At 40.5% G+C, this 16758-nt stretch overlaps 1 protein-coding gene across 3 annotated transcripts in view; it reads right to left on the bottom strand.

Annotated features, from left to right (window-relative positions):
- GNG2 (G protein subunit gamma 2) overlaps window positions 1–16758 on the bottom strand; it is a 120247-nt gene that overhangs the window by 58859 nt on the left and 44630 nt on the right. The window contains exon 3 of one of the 3 annotated variants that reach the window (XM_054513706.2): window positions 10621–10771. The exons of the other annotated variants lie outside the window; for them this stretch is intronic. The gene's annotated coding sequence lies outside the window, so the exon portion shown is untranslated. The remainder of the gene's footprint in view (window positions 1–10620; window positions 10772–16758) is intronic. 3 annotated transcript variants of the gene reach the window in all.

Raw genomic sequence — 16758 nt, 5'->3', positions numbered from 1 at the left:
CATTTATCCTAAGTTCAATCTGCTGCCTCTCTAAATCAATCCTATATCCTGAGAGCAGCTTAGGTATCTTCGGTGCATTCGTTCATGCTCTTTATTCTATTCATTTTATTTCAGGCAATAACAATTTATAAGGAACAAAACATATTATAAGTCAGTCATAATTATTACACTCAAATGTGTCCTCTTCTCTTACAACAGAGCAGAGACACACTACAATTAAATATAAATTTCTCAACCCCAAATTGCATTCTTATCCATGAGCTAGTTAACTGCCTTTACAAGGCTCTTTTCCTTTAAGGACAATGTCCTTATTCTAAGAAAAGAACAAAGAAGATGAAAGGGAGCATAGGGAACAGATAATTAAACTGATTAATATACTTGAGCTCTGAACATGGCTCAAGTTTCTTACTAGCTGAGGCAAAATGGTGAACACTTGGGTTACATAGTTTTCTGGCAGGGTAAAGGCAAAGCAAACTTTTAAGTAGAAAGAAATTGCCCCTGAAATCAAAGCCAAGGAAGAAGTCATGAAGTGACAGGCTCTTTGGCCCCTCCTGACGGCAGTACGCATGGCGATAAGGCATCACACCAGGTCACGCATAGCTTTTGTCCATCTCCCTTGTTTTATCACGAGATCCCAATCACATTATCTTCAGCTTTCTCCCAAAGCTAAGAATTTGTGAGTGACTTTGACCAATATTAAAGACCAGTTCAAACCCAGACTACACTTAAAATACATACCCGCACACAAAACACTTCAAATAAAATCCGATCGGGCTAACTGGCCCATGGGAACCTGCCCAACAAGTTTCACCGACTAAAATCTCTGTTACTGGACCCACCGCGTCAGGGCTGCACAGGAGCTCCCTTAGACTGCCTTAATCAGGTATTTCACTCACAAATGAATTAATTAATTAGTGAGAAGCACCTGAAGCACAGAACTCATGAGGTCTATTTAAAGCTTTAAATAGCTAAAGATTGCTGACATCTCCTTACTATTAGATAATGTTACACAGGGGCTTAGCATGTAAGATGATTTACCAAACCTTTTCCCAAAACCGTTAGCATTTATTCTAACCCCTCCTCCACCCTGGGCACCCTGGGCAGGGAGAATCCTTCAGAAAGATTCAGGAAGAAGGGATTAAAGCAGGAGCTATAGCTACTGTGGTCAGCTCTGCTCCACCAGGATTTCTCTGGTCTTAACGAAGCTGCCCAAGATGGCAGTCTGCTTCCGTTTTACCTTGGTCTTGACGTCCATTTCATGCTGCCTAATGAACCCTGTGCAATGGTGCTGCCATGTACAGAAGCCTGCTGCTGGAATAAAAGTGGTGACAGACCCACACAAGAGCCAAGAAAAGGACTACAAAGTGCTTAAAGATCTCCTGCAAAAGTAAATAAAAAAGCAAGCAAGCAAGCACAAACCCTTGAACCTTTTTATACAGTGACTCCCAGTATTAAGCACACCAGTGGAAATTCCTACAAACCCAGCTCAAATAGGGCTGCTAAATACGGCAAATTGGGTAAAAATTTTAAATTAGGCCAGAAAGAACTTTGCATATCCTTTATAAAACTCATTCGTGCAAATTTAAAAAAAATAATAATTTGGTTATTTATGGACATAATATAGGCCTACAGGTGAAAATATGTTTGTCATGAAACTATATGAATTATTGGCATTGATCTTTCCTGAAGAAGCCACTGGGAAGAGTCCTATTGAAAATAATCTTGTGGGGGTGCCTGGGTGGCTCAGTCGTTAAGCGTCTGCCTTCAGCTCAGGTCCCAGAATCTCAGAATCCCAGAATCCTGGGATCGAGCCCTGCATGGGGCTCCCTGCTCAGCAGGAAGCCTGCTTCTCCCTCTCCCACTCCCCCTGCTTGTGTTCCCTCTCTTGCTGTCTCTGTCAAATAAATAAATAAAATCTTAAAAAAAAAAAAAGAAAAAGAAAAAGAATCTTGTGAAAGAGAGATGTCTGAACAATTAAATCAAACAGTGGTAAATGCACACAACATTCTTGACCAGACTGACTAACTGTATCTAGATAAATTACCAGACCAGGATGGTACTCAAGAGTTTAAAAAACAACAACAAAAAAAGGAAAGGTGAAATTGTGGAAGTATCAGCTAACGCACTGTTAAAAAACAGTAAATGCACAAAACTCAAGATTAGGCAAATTATTTAGGTGGTCAAAATTCATAAAACCAGTATGAATAAAGCCATCAAAGGTTTTTAATTATCTCCTGTTAAAATACAGGACATATTCTCTGGAAATTTCTAATTTTAATTTCTAGATTAAAGGAGTATATTTCCATTTGATGTCATGGTTAATAGTGGTGGACATAGAAAACAAGTAATTTAGAGATACTATATATGTGATTTTTTTCCTGATTATAAATAATCTGTCACTTGAAAAGAGTCTACAAAATTCAGAGAGGTAATACAGAAAATATAAAAATCATTTGTAATCCTACTATCAAAAGATTTTTAGGGTTATTTTTTCCATTATTTTTAATATATTTACAGAATGAAACACATATATGAAAAAAATTTTCCAGATATATATGCAACATTTCTGTTGTTATTGGTGGATCAGTTTCAAAGGAATATGTGGAGTACCTTGATCCTAATATTAGACTTATGAATATAATTTAAAGGTTGAAACCTTCAGTCCCATAGTAACTTTGAGTTCTATGACAGTATGAACAGCCAGGATATTTATTTCTTTATCTGGAGCACCCCTCTTCCATTTGTTGCCCCTCCCTACAACCTCTCCATGTCTCTGCTTCTCCTGCTGATGCTATGGATGATGACCTGGAGGAAAACACCACTAATCCCATTATGCCCTCCCACAGTACAGAGATCCCATAAGTAGCAATTTTTTTTTTTTACTTCTTCCCCATAAGCCTTATTTTTTTTAATTTTTTTAATTTTTATTAAATTTATTATTTATTATTTTTATTTTTTAATTTTTTAATTTTAATTTTTTAAGATTTTATTTATTTATTTATTTATTTATTTATTTATTTGACAGAGAGAGAGACAGCGAGAGAGGGAACACAAGGAGGGGGAGTGGGAGAGGGAGAAGCAGGCTTCCCACTGAGCAGGGAACCCGATGCGGGGCTCGATCCCAGGACCCCGGGATCATGACCTGAGCCGAAGGCAGACGCTTAACGACTGAGCCACCCAGGCGCCCCACCATAATCCTTGTTTTTTAATGCTTTTATTTTCCCCCAGTTTATTTTTTAAAATTGCAAAGGCACAGAAAAGTTAAAATAAAACAATGAACGCCCATATACGATCAACCTAGATGTGACATCATCACTTCTGCTTCCTGTCTCCCCTCCCACCATTTGAAATGAGGTAGCAGACATGATTAGACTCCATCCCTCTGAAAGTAAAACTCTAAGATTACAGGTTAAGATAACTCCCAGCAAAAGTTAGTGACCTTCAGCAGTTTTACCTAAATACGTATTTTAGCTTTTCCTAGACCCTCTCCCACCTCAAGGAAACAAAACAAAACCAAGCCAGGTAACTGAAATGCAAATTGCAGTATTTGAAATATGGATTACACCTTGTCTGGAGTAAGGTTTTGGTAAAGGACTGCCCACACGATGTTATTCCCCAGTGTGGGGACTTTGGCCTCGTATTAGAATCATTGACACATTAGAAGAAAGAATCTAGGCTGGTAACCCTGCAGGGAGTAAGTGTCCTCTAGAATGTCAGATCTGGTCAATCATGCAATTCTGTTTTGAGAATTTCACCCAGGGACTTCTGGTTTGTTGGAAGAAGCCAGACAGTAATGAAAGTGGACAGGACTCAACCCACAAGAGGGGATCTGCCCTGGCTATGGTGGCAGGTACCCCGGATAGACCCCTGGCCAGCCTTCACCAACCAGGAGGGCAGCTGCAGCACCAGCAGAAAGTGACTGTCCCTCTCTCTCATCTAAGTGGGATCAAGAGGTTTCAGTAAGGGTGTTCAACACTCAGGCCATACTCGGTATTTAGTCTGAGACACTGGACTTAAGGGATGTGGGAGTGGTGGGTGAAGGGGTAGCAGTGGTGGATGGAAGGCGGAGAGGCTCACAGTCAGGTCCAAGGTCCAAAGGAATCTGAGTGTTCTCATCTACTGTATTTCTCCCATTCTTTCTTCCCTCCCCAAGAATAACGACCGCCGACATTTGCATATGGCTGAGATGCAGTATGGCAAGGCAGTGAAGAGCTTGGACTCCGAGCCCAACGGTCCGAGTCTCAATTCTGCCATCTCCCAGTCAGGCGATCTTGGGCATCTGGAAAGTGGGGATGATGAGAATAATCATGCATACCTCCTGGGATCTTGGAAGATTAAATATGTTAATATATTCAAGGCACTTAGAACAGTGCCTGGCGCTATTAGCTGTATTTTAAATCTACTAAATAATCATGTTAAACAGAGGCCTTTTCATGCCTCAATTCTTAATCCTCACAAAAACCCCACGAGAGGAGGCTATCATTATTCCCATTTTACAGATGAAGAAAATGAAACTAAGTTCATTAAATCTACAAGGTTTCCCAGATAGTAAGTGGGGGCGGGGGGTGCCAGGATCTGAGTTCAGACGGTGCGTCTCCAAGGCCGCATACTTGGCTCTGTGGCTTCCCAGATCAGGATACAGGAACACCAAGCTGTGCTCAGGGACTATCTCATTCTCACAGGGCTGGATGAGCATTCCCTTCCCTGCTGCAAAGCAGAACTCATTCACTTTCCCCATTCCAAACACACACACGTGCACAGTTTTTATAAAGTGCTTGACATTAAAAGCATGACGTCAAGCCACGTTATACTTTCCGTTTTACACGGTTGCAAACACTGAAGCTGACCCACTTGGTGAGGAGCACTGATGGGTCCCTGGTGTGGTTCCCGAGGCCCTGACCACATTCCCTTCTTACCCCCAACCACACCACTGACAAATGCTGGCACCTGGAGGCACCGCTCTCCACTCTACCCCTCTTTATCGATTAAATAATGGCTCAAAACTGACTTGAGCAGCAGTGACGCATTGCAGAAGTTCAAAAACTAAAGGCAAAAGGGAGGAAAAGTAGGTTGTTCTGGAAGCTCTGCCAGCTAATTCCATGTAGACAGGTGACCCATATTATGTCAATTAAGTGCCGCTTTAGAGGCATGCTGCAGTGGGCTTTTTTAAAACATTGAACATTGTAAGGTAACAGTGGAGATGGATTAAAGTTTGATGAATGCACTAGGGCCTTCCCTCTGTAATTCAATTAATAGAGTCAGGCATGGACTTTTGTTGGAATCCTCCCAGGCATCTGAAAGGCAAAGTGGGGCACAGACTTTTAAGTCTATGAGGGGAGAATAGTAGGTCCTGGCAAGGCTGCTCAGCCCCTGAGTATGTGCCATGTGTCATGACGGGTCCCAGCTCAACAGCACTGTGCCGGTGAAGACCAGGTGGACGCTGAGGTACAGGAGGCGCATGGCTAATGGAGGAGATGAGCTTCTAATCCAGCTGACACGTCTCCCTTCCAGCCCCATGTCCATCACTTTCCTCCTTCTCCTCCATATCCGCCTTTATGAAAATTTCCATATCCTGAATTCCTTTTTTTCAAACTGCTTCTTCTAACAAAATGTGTAGGACCTGCATGATCTGGCTCTAGGCCCCTTCTCCATCCTCATCTCTTGCTATGACTCCCTCTGGCCCCACGGACCTTTTTCAGTTTCTCAAACAGCTCAGCTCCTTCCCACCTCAAGGCCTTGCAAGCATGCTGTTACTTGGTGTTCTGCCCAGTGTGATTCTCCCAGGGTCTCTCCTACTGACCTCAAACTCATCCATCCATCCATCCATCCTTATTTATATTTAAATTCAATTAATTAACATATAACGTATTATTCGTTTCAGAGGTAGAGTTCAGAGATTCATCAGTTGTATGTAACACCCAGTACCCATTACATCACGTGCCCTCCTTAATGCCCATTATCCAGTTACCCCATCCCCCTACCCTGTCCCCTCCAGCAGCCGTTAGACTCAACCTTTAGATCTCCACTTTCCTGGCTTCCTTAAACACTGCTCATTCCTAGACATCATTACAGTTTGTAAATATATATCATAAATCGTATATATATCATATAATCACAAGATTATTTGAATATCGTCCACCTTCTCCACTAACTGGCAGCTCCAAGTGGGTACTTGTTTTGGCTCATGATTATATACCCAGGGCCTGTGATAGCTGCTGGCCTATAGTGGGTACTCAATAATTATTTGTTGAATGAATGAATGAATGAATGAATGAATGAATTCCATGCTTTCAGAGTCAGTCTCTTCAACTAAGGTGAAATAGTAACTTTGCTTGCACATTAGTGGCTGATATCAACATCACTTTTCTCGGACAATCTGTGTGCTGTTTAAAGGACCTTGAGTCCAAGGTGTCAGGCAAAGCAATGGTGAGATTTTCAGGAAGGAATGGTGGGAGGCTGTTGGGAAGAACTGGGGAGGCTGGATTTTTCTGATCCACCTATCTCCTGGTCTATTACTTTCTTCACTGATGCACAGACACCTGAAGACACCAGAGTCATCTCATTAAGAGATGAGCAGCAAACATCCCCAATGTTCATACTCAAGGTAGAGAAACCACACCGGGGCTCTAGTGCTGTGTCAGCTCTGGACCAGTCTCCCCGATGACTGTCTGATCTCACTGCAGCCTCCCCGCCCCCCACCCTTCTTTGTCGCTGACGTCTCTCTGCCGAGCACACTGCCATTGTCTCCCTCAAAATCACAGCAAGGAGTATCAAAGTAAAGTAATGCTGACATTAGAAGGCAGGTGTTTGGGGCGCTTTTGTCACAAAATATTGTCAACACAATATTTTTAGCAGATAATTCTGCAATATCTAGTAAATTTTTAATGCACATCCTTTTTCACTCAAGAATATACTTAGAAAATTTGCTCTGAAGGATTCTCAGACAGCTTGCAAAGATATATGTACAAACACGACTCTTATTTTTCAAAAAATGGAGGAAAAACTCAACTGTCCAACAGTAGGGACTGGTTAGATAATTCTAGTACACTTATCCTATTTGCTACAGTCCTTTCGTAGAATATTATGCAGCTTATAAAAAATGAATGTATACTTTGACTTTGAAAGATTTAAGCAATATCCCGTTAAGATTCAGAATTTCTTTAAATACATTTTACAGTGATATAGAAACATATATTATAAATTGTGGTTATAAATTGAGTTCATGTAAAACAAATTTCTATATTGTACACTAGTGTCTATTATTTATAGTCTTTATAACAGCATTTTACTTAAAAATCATGTTTATGCTTTTAAACAAAGATATAAAAATTATTTTCAAAGTATGATGGGTCATTATTAACTTGATCAAGAGGCTGTCCTTAGACTTACAAAGAAGGCAACTATCCAATCCATGATTTCTAGAAAAGTTAGCCATTTGAACCAGTGGTAGGCAGCCTCCAGGATGACCTGCACTAATTCCTGCCCCCTGGTACTCACATCCTGTGTGATCAATAGAATGTGGCAGAACTGATGGTATGTGACTTCTAAAATTAGGTTATAAAAGACTGTGGCTTTGGTCTTGAGATCTCGCTCTCCTGGATCCCTGTCTGGGGGAAGCCAGGTCATGAGCAGCTGCACGGAGAGGCCCCTGTGGTGAGGAGGTGAGGCCTGCTGCCAAGAGCCATATGAATGAGCTTGGAGCCAGTCCTCCAGACCCAGTCAAGTCTCAGATGACTGCAGCCCTGGCTGACACCTTAGCGGCAACCTCACGGGAGCACCCGAGCCAGACTCCGCAGCTAAGACAGTTAGGATTCCTGACCCCAGAAACCATTAGATAATTCTTGTCTATCGTTTGAAGACACCTGTCTGGATTCGTTTGTTATGTAGCCATAGATCACTAATGCAGGACCCGATCAGCTATGTAATTTTTAGTGCCTGTGTCCTAATCTACACAGGCAGCCTTTTAAAAGTTACCATCTCTGTGCTCTAAACTTGGTTTCACATTGGTTCCTGCTTTGCACCAACCTCAAATTGGTAAAGACCAGCAACTAAAGTTAGTATAAGGCATTTTGTCCTGTCCTCGGGAGGGTACCACTAATGATGAGGGGTGTGGACTGAATCCAAGGGAGGTCACCAGAGACACAGGAACCTGGAACCAATATGGTCTCAAACCTTCAAATTAAAATCCCGTGCTTTTACTTCTGTCTTTTTTTTTTTTAATCTGATCCAAACAAAACATCACATTATTAATCCAGGCAATGGTTCACATTAAATGTCACAAGAAAATTCCCATAATTAAGAGAAAAGGACAGACCAGCTGAAAAAGCTGCCCATTATTTCCTTGCTAAGTGGGGTCTCTGATAAAAGAAGAAATGGACTCCTTTCACATGTAGGTTTAATTCTGCTTCATGCCAAGCACAGAGAAGGAAATGAGCTTGCATTGTAGTAGAAGACTTTTCTGCTCTCCTGTTGGTGATTTTCCACTCAAGACCCTTGGTTTTCAAACCAGCCATAAGCATCTGTTCAAATAACTCTAGGAATGGCTTTTATTTTCTGCTTAAAAATGGCTTGCACATGTATTGCACATTTTTGTATAACTGAAAAAAAAAATGTGTGTATGAACCCTCACCTCAAAAATAAATGAGGGGTCAGGGAAGGATAGTCAGCATGTCCAAGGAGAACCGATCTCTCCCAAGGCACCACTGATTCAGCTTGGTCCAAGGAGACTTGGCAGTGGCCGCCAACCTGAATCAAATCTAGAGCTGGTGTGTCTGAGCCTCCAGGGTGGCTTAGTAATGAGGTCATGGAGTCCTTACAAGGAGTTCTCAAACAGCGTGCACGTAAAATATATTCTACACATACGTGTTCTTCTATTTTCACAAGTATAAGTAGATGCCAGTGTGAGCCATCAAAAGCAAATTCATTTAAAAGCACTCTTTAGGGCACCTGGGTGGCTAAGATGGTTAAGCGTCTGCCTTCGGCTCAGGTCATGATCCCAGGATCCTGGGATCGAGTCCCGCATCGGGCTCCCTGCTCCTTGGGAGCCTGCTTCTCCCTCTGCCTCTCTCTCTCTCTCTCTCTCTGTCTCTCATGAATAAATAAATAAAATCTTTAAAAAATAAAAAAATAAAAATAAAAGCACTCTTTAAAGCATTCTTAACCAATGGATATTAAGAGTACAACTTATATACTGAGATTTGTAAAATTTTACTTCAAAAAAAAAAGACTTTTCCAATTGATATGTTGAGAATCATTGTTCTAGAGATGCTACAGGGAGATCAGGGAGATAAAAATTTTCTCGATTTCCACTGAGATGTAACTGCATTCTAATTTCATTTCACCCACTCCCTGAATGTGAAGATTCCATACACTGATTAAAACAAATCATGCTTTATGTATAATTTACATTTTCAGAATATACATTTTAAACAAAAAGAAAAGCAGTCTCCTTATAAAGTCTCCTTATAAAATAAGCTATATTATAATTCCCAGCAGGCCAAAAACTTTAATATGAAATAAACTTTGGAGGAGGAAAGAAGCAACAGAGTGAACTCCCCTCACATAGGCTGCGCAGGATGGTAAGGCACTTTCATCATTCTTTTTCCCTTCTTTTCTACCTTTCTTCCTACATTTTGAGGCAGAGGCTAAAATTCACTTCTCTGGCTTTCTTGCAGCAAAAGCACAGTACATCACCCAAGTTGCTGCCCAGACTCCAAAATGGAAGCTTGAAACGTGGAGACTTGGGGACGATGGATGTGGGTGTGGTGGCAGATGGGGGAGCTACAGTGCTTGCTCCCAGTAAAGGCAACATCTTCTCTGGACCAGCTCTGTGGTATGATTTGGGTGTTATTTCTGACTCTCCATCCTCTACATCTAAAGACCCTCCATCTCTCCCAGAGATTCAACGACCACTGCGTATCCTGCTGATAAATTCCTTCTACGGTAAAATTCACCCAAGTTAGTTACTACTGCTTGTAATGAAGAATACCCACAGTGGGTAGAGCTGGGGAACAGAGCACAGCTCTCTGAGACTTGAGTCTTTTGACGTCCAGCATGGGCTTTCTAGTTAGGATTTAGGTCACAGGCACCCTGGCACCATCTGAGTTCTTCCCAAACCAAAGAATTGGTAGTAGTCAGTTTCTGATCTTGTGGAGACATAAAGAAAAATACTGGATACATCTACTAAGGTGCCTGCCATCTTCTTAGAATTTATTACGCAGGTCTACACTACTCAAATAATAATGTTCTTGTTGATCTTAGAGGAAAAAAGGGATTGAAAGTCATCAAGATCTAGAACTATGTGTGTTCACTACCAGAGTAAAACAATTTACCATAACCTAAAAACAGATGTCTTTTCCTGCCTTGCCCAAGCTTTTGTTTGATGATATTGGACCAGATGTGAACACATAAGTTTATGCTCCCACTAAAACCACAGTCAATTCTCATTATTCATGGTAGTTATGTTCTACAAAGTTACCACAAACACTGAATTAGCAAATGTTAATTAGCATTGCATCTAAAGGAAATGCAGGGCTAGGTTCCTGGGAACCTCTGGTCACAATATTTGGTCAAATGATCAACACATAACCTTGTTTTATGTGTATTTCTGTTTAAACACACCTTATTTAAGATTATTTTTTTTAAGACACTTTAGGGGTGCCTGGGGTGGCTCAGTTGTTTAAGCGTCCAACTCTTGATCTCAGTTCAGGTCTTGATCTCAGGGTCATGAGTTCAAGCCCCACACTGGGCTCCACACGGGATGTGGAGCTTCCTTAAAAAAAAAAGAAAGACACTCTATTACTGATTCATTAACACTGAATACTGGGCTAACGGCACTATAACTCATGCCTAAACAAGGCTTATCTAGCACACATATTTTCTCCAAAAGTCACCTCACACACAGACTTTCTGTCCTTGGGAACAACAGCACTTGAACACTATGCTTTGGGGGCTATTTTAAACAGTAAAATCACCATCAACAACAAAAAAGGCACAATAATATGAAAAACATGGCACTAAGTAGACCGTGGAAAGAACACTTATTTCCAGTATGAGAGTTAAAACAAAAAGGCAGAATGTTGCTTTGGTTTGACTTCAGCTGGGTGTATGTGTGTTGAGCAACTCAGTATTTTCACTCTGTTTTGCCTGCAAATGATCACAGAAGTGTCATGAGGACTGACTGGGGGGTTACAAATAAATTTCAGTGAGTAGGCAAATTCACAAATACGGAATCCGTGAATAATGAGGATTGACTGTACTTTGTTCACAAAAATCTTTCTGGATACCATGAACTGCTTTTGAACATTATTACTACATGCCCTCACTTTGAATTTAGGTATCATTAATCTTTGAGGAGCAATGTAAATTGCAGGGAGAAAATAACCTTCAGAAAATACATTTGGATTTAAATATTAATGTGCTAACGATGATCTTTGTGACATCCTCAATTGGCAATCTGTACGGGAGGTAAAGTTTTAAGATTTCTTGTTCATTCATGAGCAAAAGCAGCTTAATAAAAGTTACACCTTGATGGCTTTTCATCTACTCTCCATTGCCCCTTAGATTTTCATTCCACAGATAGATGTTGTGTGGTTTTCAAACACGGCTGCAAACAGATTGCGCATGTTAACATTTTTTTCTAAACTTCTCTATGTAACGCTCACGTGTATCACGTGGTTCCAATTTTTGCTATTATAAACAGCTCTACTATAAATGTTTTTAAAGAAAGCTTTCATTTCCTTTAAACATTGTTTCCTAAGGATAAATCCCTAAAATGGGTGAAGAAAGTAAGCAGCCCTGATTGCTAGTAATATATTAATTAAGTCCTTTCAGAAAGTGGTGACAGGTTTTCCTCGTTCCCCAGTGGTTCCCTGCCATTGGTTTTATTTCTTTCATTTGCTAAATTAATAGGTGTGAAACCATCTCATGAATGTTTTAGCTGCATTTACTTAATCACTGGTGAGGATGAAAAGCTTTTTCATATATTGATTCAGTCATTCACTTAGTCAATGAACATTTATCAAATCCCTACCAGGAGACCAGGCCACTGTCAGACACTGTCCCTACCCTTAGGGAACCTCCCTTCTGCCTGTTTTTACTTTTACACAAACTGCCTGCTAACATTCAACTATCTGCCTATTGGAGGCTTGGTTCATCATTTTAGCTTTGAATAAGCACCTTATTTATTTAAATTTAGACAACAAATCTTTACCTATGTTATCAAAAGCTTCCCATTTCATTTTGTCCTTAGTTTTGATAGTTTGATTGAATAACTTTAATTTCTATATAGCCAGAAGTAAAAGTCATATTCAAAATATTTAACTGGCAAGACAAAATTAATATGTAATAAACCAAAATATTTAACCAAAATATATTTAACATTCCTTTATTTGCTAAATTAACTATATCCTTAAATACTCATAAATAATATTTTATGGAGAAAATAATTCACCAAAACTTTCTAGAAATTTCCAAATCACTTGTTGACTTTTACAAGCTCTTGCAATCTTTTTTTTTTTTTTAAAGATTTTATTTATTTATTTGAGAGAGAGAGAATGAGAGAGAACACATGAGAGGGGATAGGGTCAGAGGGCAAAGCAGACTCCCTGCCGAGCAGGGAGCCCAATGCGGGACTCGATCCAGGGACTCCAGGATCATGACCTGAGCCGAAGGCAGTCGCTTAACCAACTGAGCCACCCAGGCGCCCAAGCTCTTGCAATCTTAACGTAGCTGTCACCTAGCTAAGCGATGCCCGTGTTCAAACCACATAAGAACCATGTCAATGACTTCACTATTGTATTAACAGTCATTAGATCTCCAGTATCTTTGCTCCAGCTGGACATGCTGAAGGCTCTTCACAACTGGTATATACCTGGATGCCAGTGCCCCCCAGAGGGCCTGTGCCCACTTTGCCACCCTTACCAACTCTGGGCAGCCACAGGCCAGAGACAGGGCGCTGCACACCCCTCCACCATTGCCTCCCAAACCACTCAGTGGCCGCTGCGGCAGTGAGTATCTGTGCCGTGCTCCTCCCAGGTCCATTACCTCCTCCACGGCAACAGATGGGAGACATCATTAGATACCTCATAATCTCAATGGAGAGATTATTTCTCTTCACCAACCGGTATGAAAATATTTCAGTGATTTAACACCCAATGTAGCTCTACTGCTATGTACCAGCTGATTATTAGGCCTGGCTAACCCAAAATAAGAGTTTTATATGAAATGATTATTCAGAAATGTAATTCCTACAGATTTGACATCTGCTTAGATAACAGATCCTAAGCATTCCTAAACACTTTAGGTGGTCAACCTGCTGGGAACATGGGAACACACTGGAATCATCCTTCAATGCTCCACGTTTGAAATTTACATGCACTGGCTGAATATCTAACCTAAACACACAAAACCCACAGTCAAGCTGATGAGAGCATTTAACGCCTCTGGGTAAATTTACACCATCACTTTTATCCAATTATGAATACTGAGCTACTCTTTCTGACAATTAGACAACCAGTAGATCCAAATTCCTTTGAGGCCAAGTCACTGGCTGGGAAGAGCTCAGAAAGGTGGTAAGTGACTGAAAACCTTCCCTCTGCTCTGCGCTCAGACCAGCTTACCCTCTTCCACAGGACTTGGGAACAAGGAAACAGATTGTTCTCCAAGAGTAAAACTATTAAGTCTGCTACAAAAAATTTTTCCAAAACTCAGAAATAAGGCAGAAAGATTTGTGTGCCCTTTCAATGTGATACAAGAGCATGGTCTAACAAGCTCCCCCGGCTTCATCTGACCCTGCGGAGAAGGATGGTTTTTTGATTTACTGCTGATTAGGGTGCAGACTCTATAGAGCTAGATGTTCACTGATACGAGGCTGATAAATTACAGATGATTTTTTCTGGTAGAAATACAAATTATTTAATTGGAAAAACTAACCCCGAGATTTATGGCTTAATTGCTCAACAGAATATTAGCCAGTTTGGTATGGAACTTGATGATATTCAGCATTCCTTCTTCCATTGACCATATACACTTCTTGTATTCTTCAAATCAGGTTTTTCATTTGTTGTTTCCTTTCACGAGTTAATTAAATCCTTGACATGTACTCACTATGTATGTGTATGAGATTCACGTTCTCAACTTTTTCAAAATTGACTTTGACACTCATAACCTAATAGGTTGCAGTGAAGATGTGCAAAGGCATCATCAAAGAGACAGAATTACTTCCAGACATGGCTGGCTAGGTTGACGACAGTAACTTGACTGAATTAATTTCATCACTTGTCAGTTAGGAAGGGGAAGTTGGTGAATCAGCAATGGAAGTTTCATGAGTAAACGTCCATCTATCAAAGCACTGACCGGCGGGGGCGGGGCAGGGGGTGATGCGGGGTCCACTCGGCAGGTGTATCCCTGCGTCTTCAGTAGGCAACCAGCCTGACGTCACGAACACACAAACCATTTATCTAGCCCTTTTTTCCTGCCATGTTCATGCTCACTGAGTAACCTCTGGATTGTAAGTTGGTTTCTCAGGCAGGAAAATGATTCACTGGTCAGGCCAATATGAGTAACCCATCCAGTTGGCAGTTCCTGTAGATTAATAAACTGTCACTGGCGTGTGGTTTTACATTCCAGTTCTTTGTGGAACGGACAGCGTGTGTCTGTGTTGTGACTTAAGTCAACTCTGGTTCTTCTAGTAGATCAAGTTTCTGGCCTCCCGGCTGTGGCCTACCCCAGATCATGTGATTCCACCAAGGGAAATGCCAGCTGGGCAGAACTCTGGTGACAGTGCTTCTCAGACAATCTGCGGCTGTGGACATGTTCTTTGTTCATTTGTTGGTTTTTAAATTTCCAATCCCTGTGGACCAAGGCTTTCATAAAATTCAGTAAAAATATATTTCCACAAAAGCAAAATTTTAAAAAGTCATAGAAAATATAGGCCCATATTTTATTACTAGATTCAATCAAATCCAAATTACTCTGTAATATAGAAGTTCCTTTTAAAAGTATAAAAGTCTCTAAATGCTCATTTCCAATTTATGCAATTTATCTCAAGTCCAGGGACTACACTGTATGTGGGGACTTGTTAGAAATGCAAATTCTTGGGCCTTATCCCAGGGCTCCTGAACCAGAAACTCCGGGGCTGTGGCCCAGCAATCTGTGTTTTAACAAGACCTCCCTGTGATTCTGATGCTTGATCAATTTTATGATCCTAGGTGAGAAACACTCACCTAGAGTATACATCAGAAGTCATAAGCTTAAATGGCAGAGGGGCCAGGTAGGCACAGAAATGTAACTGTGACGAGATGAGATTTATAAGGAATGGTAGATTCCTTGGCAAACTGTAGCCTAGATGTCCAGCATGGGAGCATTCAAATCCAGACACACACACACACACATGCTCACATACACACCTCTGGACAAACAAAACTCCTAGTAGCTAGTGTGGGACCCTTGGTCTATTACTTTTTCTAAATGTGGATTTATAGTAATCTCAGCCTTAATAAAATGATGATTTGCTTTTTCCTGACAACTGTTTAAGCTCAGAGTATTATATATTAAATCCTGAATGTATGAAGGCTTATTCTTGAGGTCTCTGTCACAATGATCTGTTTCCATTTCTAATTCTATATCATGCTATTTTGAATTATGAGACATTACAATACATATTGAATCATCCTTATTTCTTTCCCTTTGATGGTTTGAAAGTTAATTTTTACCAATTAGTTTTGGAATAGTTTTGTTATACTCCAAGTGTTCTGTTAACATTTCAGCTGAAATTGTTAATAATTAGTTCACAATCAGTTCACTTGGTGATGGGTTAGGACAAACAGGATTTTGGTTCCCATCCCAGCTCTGCTGCTCGGTAACTGTGGCTTGGGGCCTCATCCTGTCAACTGGGAATACCAATGCCTCTCTCACAGGCTTCCTGTAAGAAATTAATAAAACAGCATATGCTAATCACCTGTCCATTTGCAGTTTCTCCAAAACATGACTGCCCTTTTGCTTCTTCCTATTCTAAAGCACCGTAGACCCCTTCTCTTCTCTATCCAGTTAGTAGTTTTCTTTACTTGAGGAGCAAAATAAATGAAGAATAAAACAATCCTGAAAGTGATACATTTCTTCCTTGGTTCTGCTCATCTACAACTTAATTATTTTATATATAGTACTGTCCCTATAACTGTTTTGGGGTGAGGTGTACTATGGTCATAAAATGTGACATCTGATATGATTTCTGATTTCCTCATTCCTACTGAAACTTTCCATGTGTTCTAGTAGAGAGTACATTTTTATAACTTCCTATGTGTCTGAGAAAAAAAATGTTTTCCACAGGCAACAGAAGAAAAAAATAGATAAGTTAGACTACGTCAAAGATACTAATGTGCAAATAAGAACACAATCAACAGAATGAAAAGGCAACCCATGGAATGGGAGAAAATATCTGCAAATCATATAATGGGTTAATATCCAGAATATATTAAAAAAAAAAAAACTCCTTTACAACTTAATTATAAAAAACCCGATTAAAAAATAGGCAAAGGACTTGAACAGACTTTTCTCCAAAGAAGACAAATAGTCAATAAGCGTACGACATGATGCTCAATAATCAGAAAAATGCACATCAAAATGAGGAGCTATCACCTCACATCTGTTAGAATGGCTATTATCAAAAAGACAAGAAGTAACAAGTGTTGCGGGGATGTGGGGAAAAGGGAGCCCTCCTGCTCTGTTGGTGGGAATATAGAATGGTTCAGCTGCTGTGGA

Source organism: Mirounga angustirostris, unplaced genomic scaffold (genome assembly GCF_029215605.1).
Source record: "Mirounga angustirostris isolate CCGP_5_RB_7025 unplaced genomic scaffold, mMirAng1.0.hap1 SCAF_9, whole genome shotgun sequence".
Lineage (NCBI taxonomy): Eukaryota > Metazoa > Chordata > Mammalia > Carnivora > Phocidae > Mirounga > Mirounga angustirostris.
The sequence above is the reverse complement of the archived record's forward strand: the minus strand, read 5'-3'. Positions and strand labels throughout refer to the sequence as shown.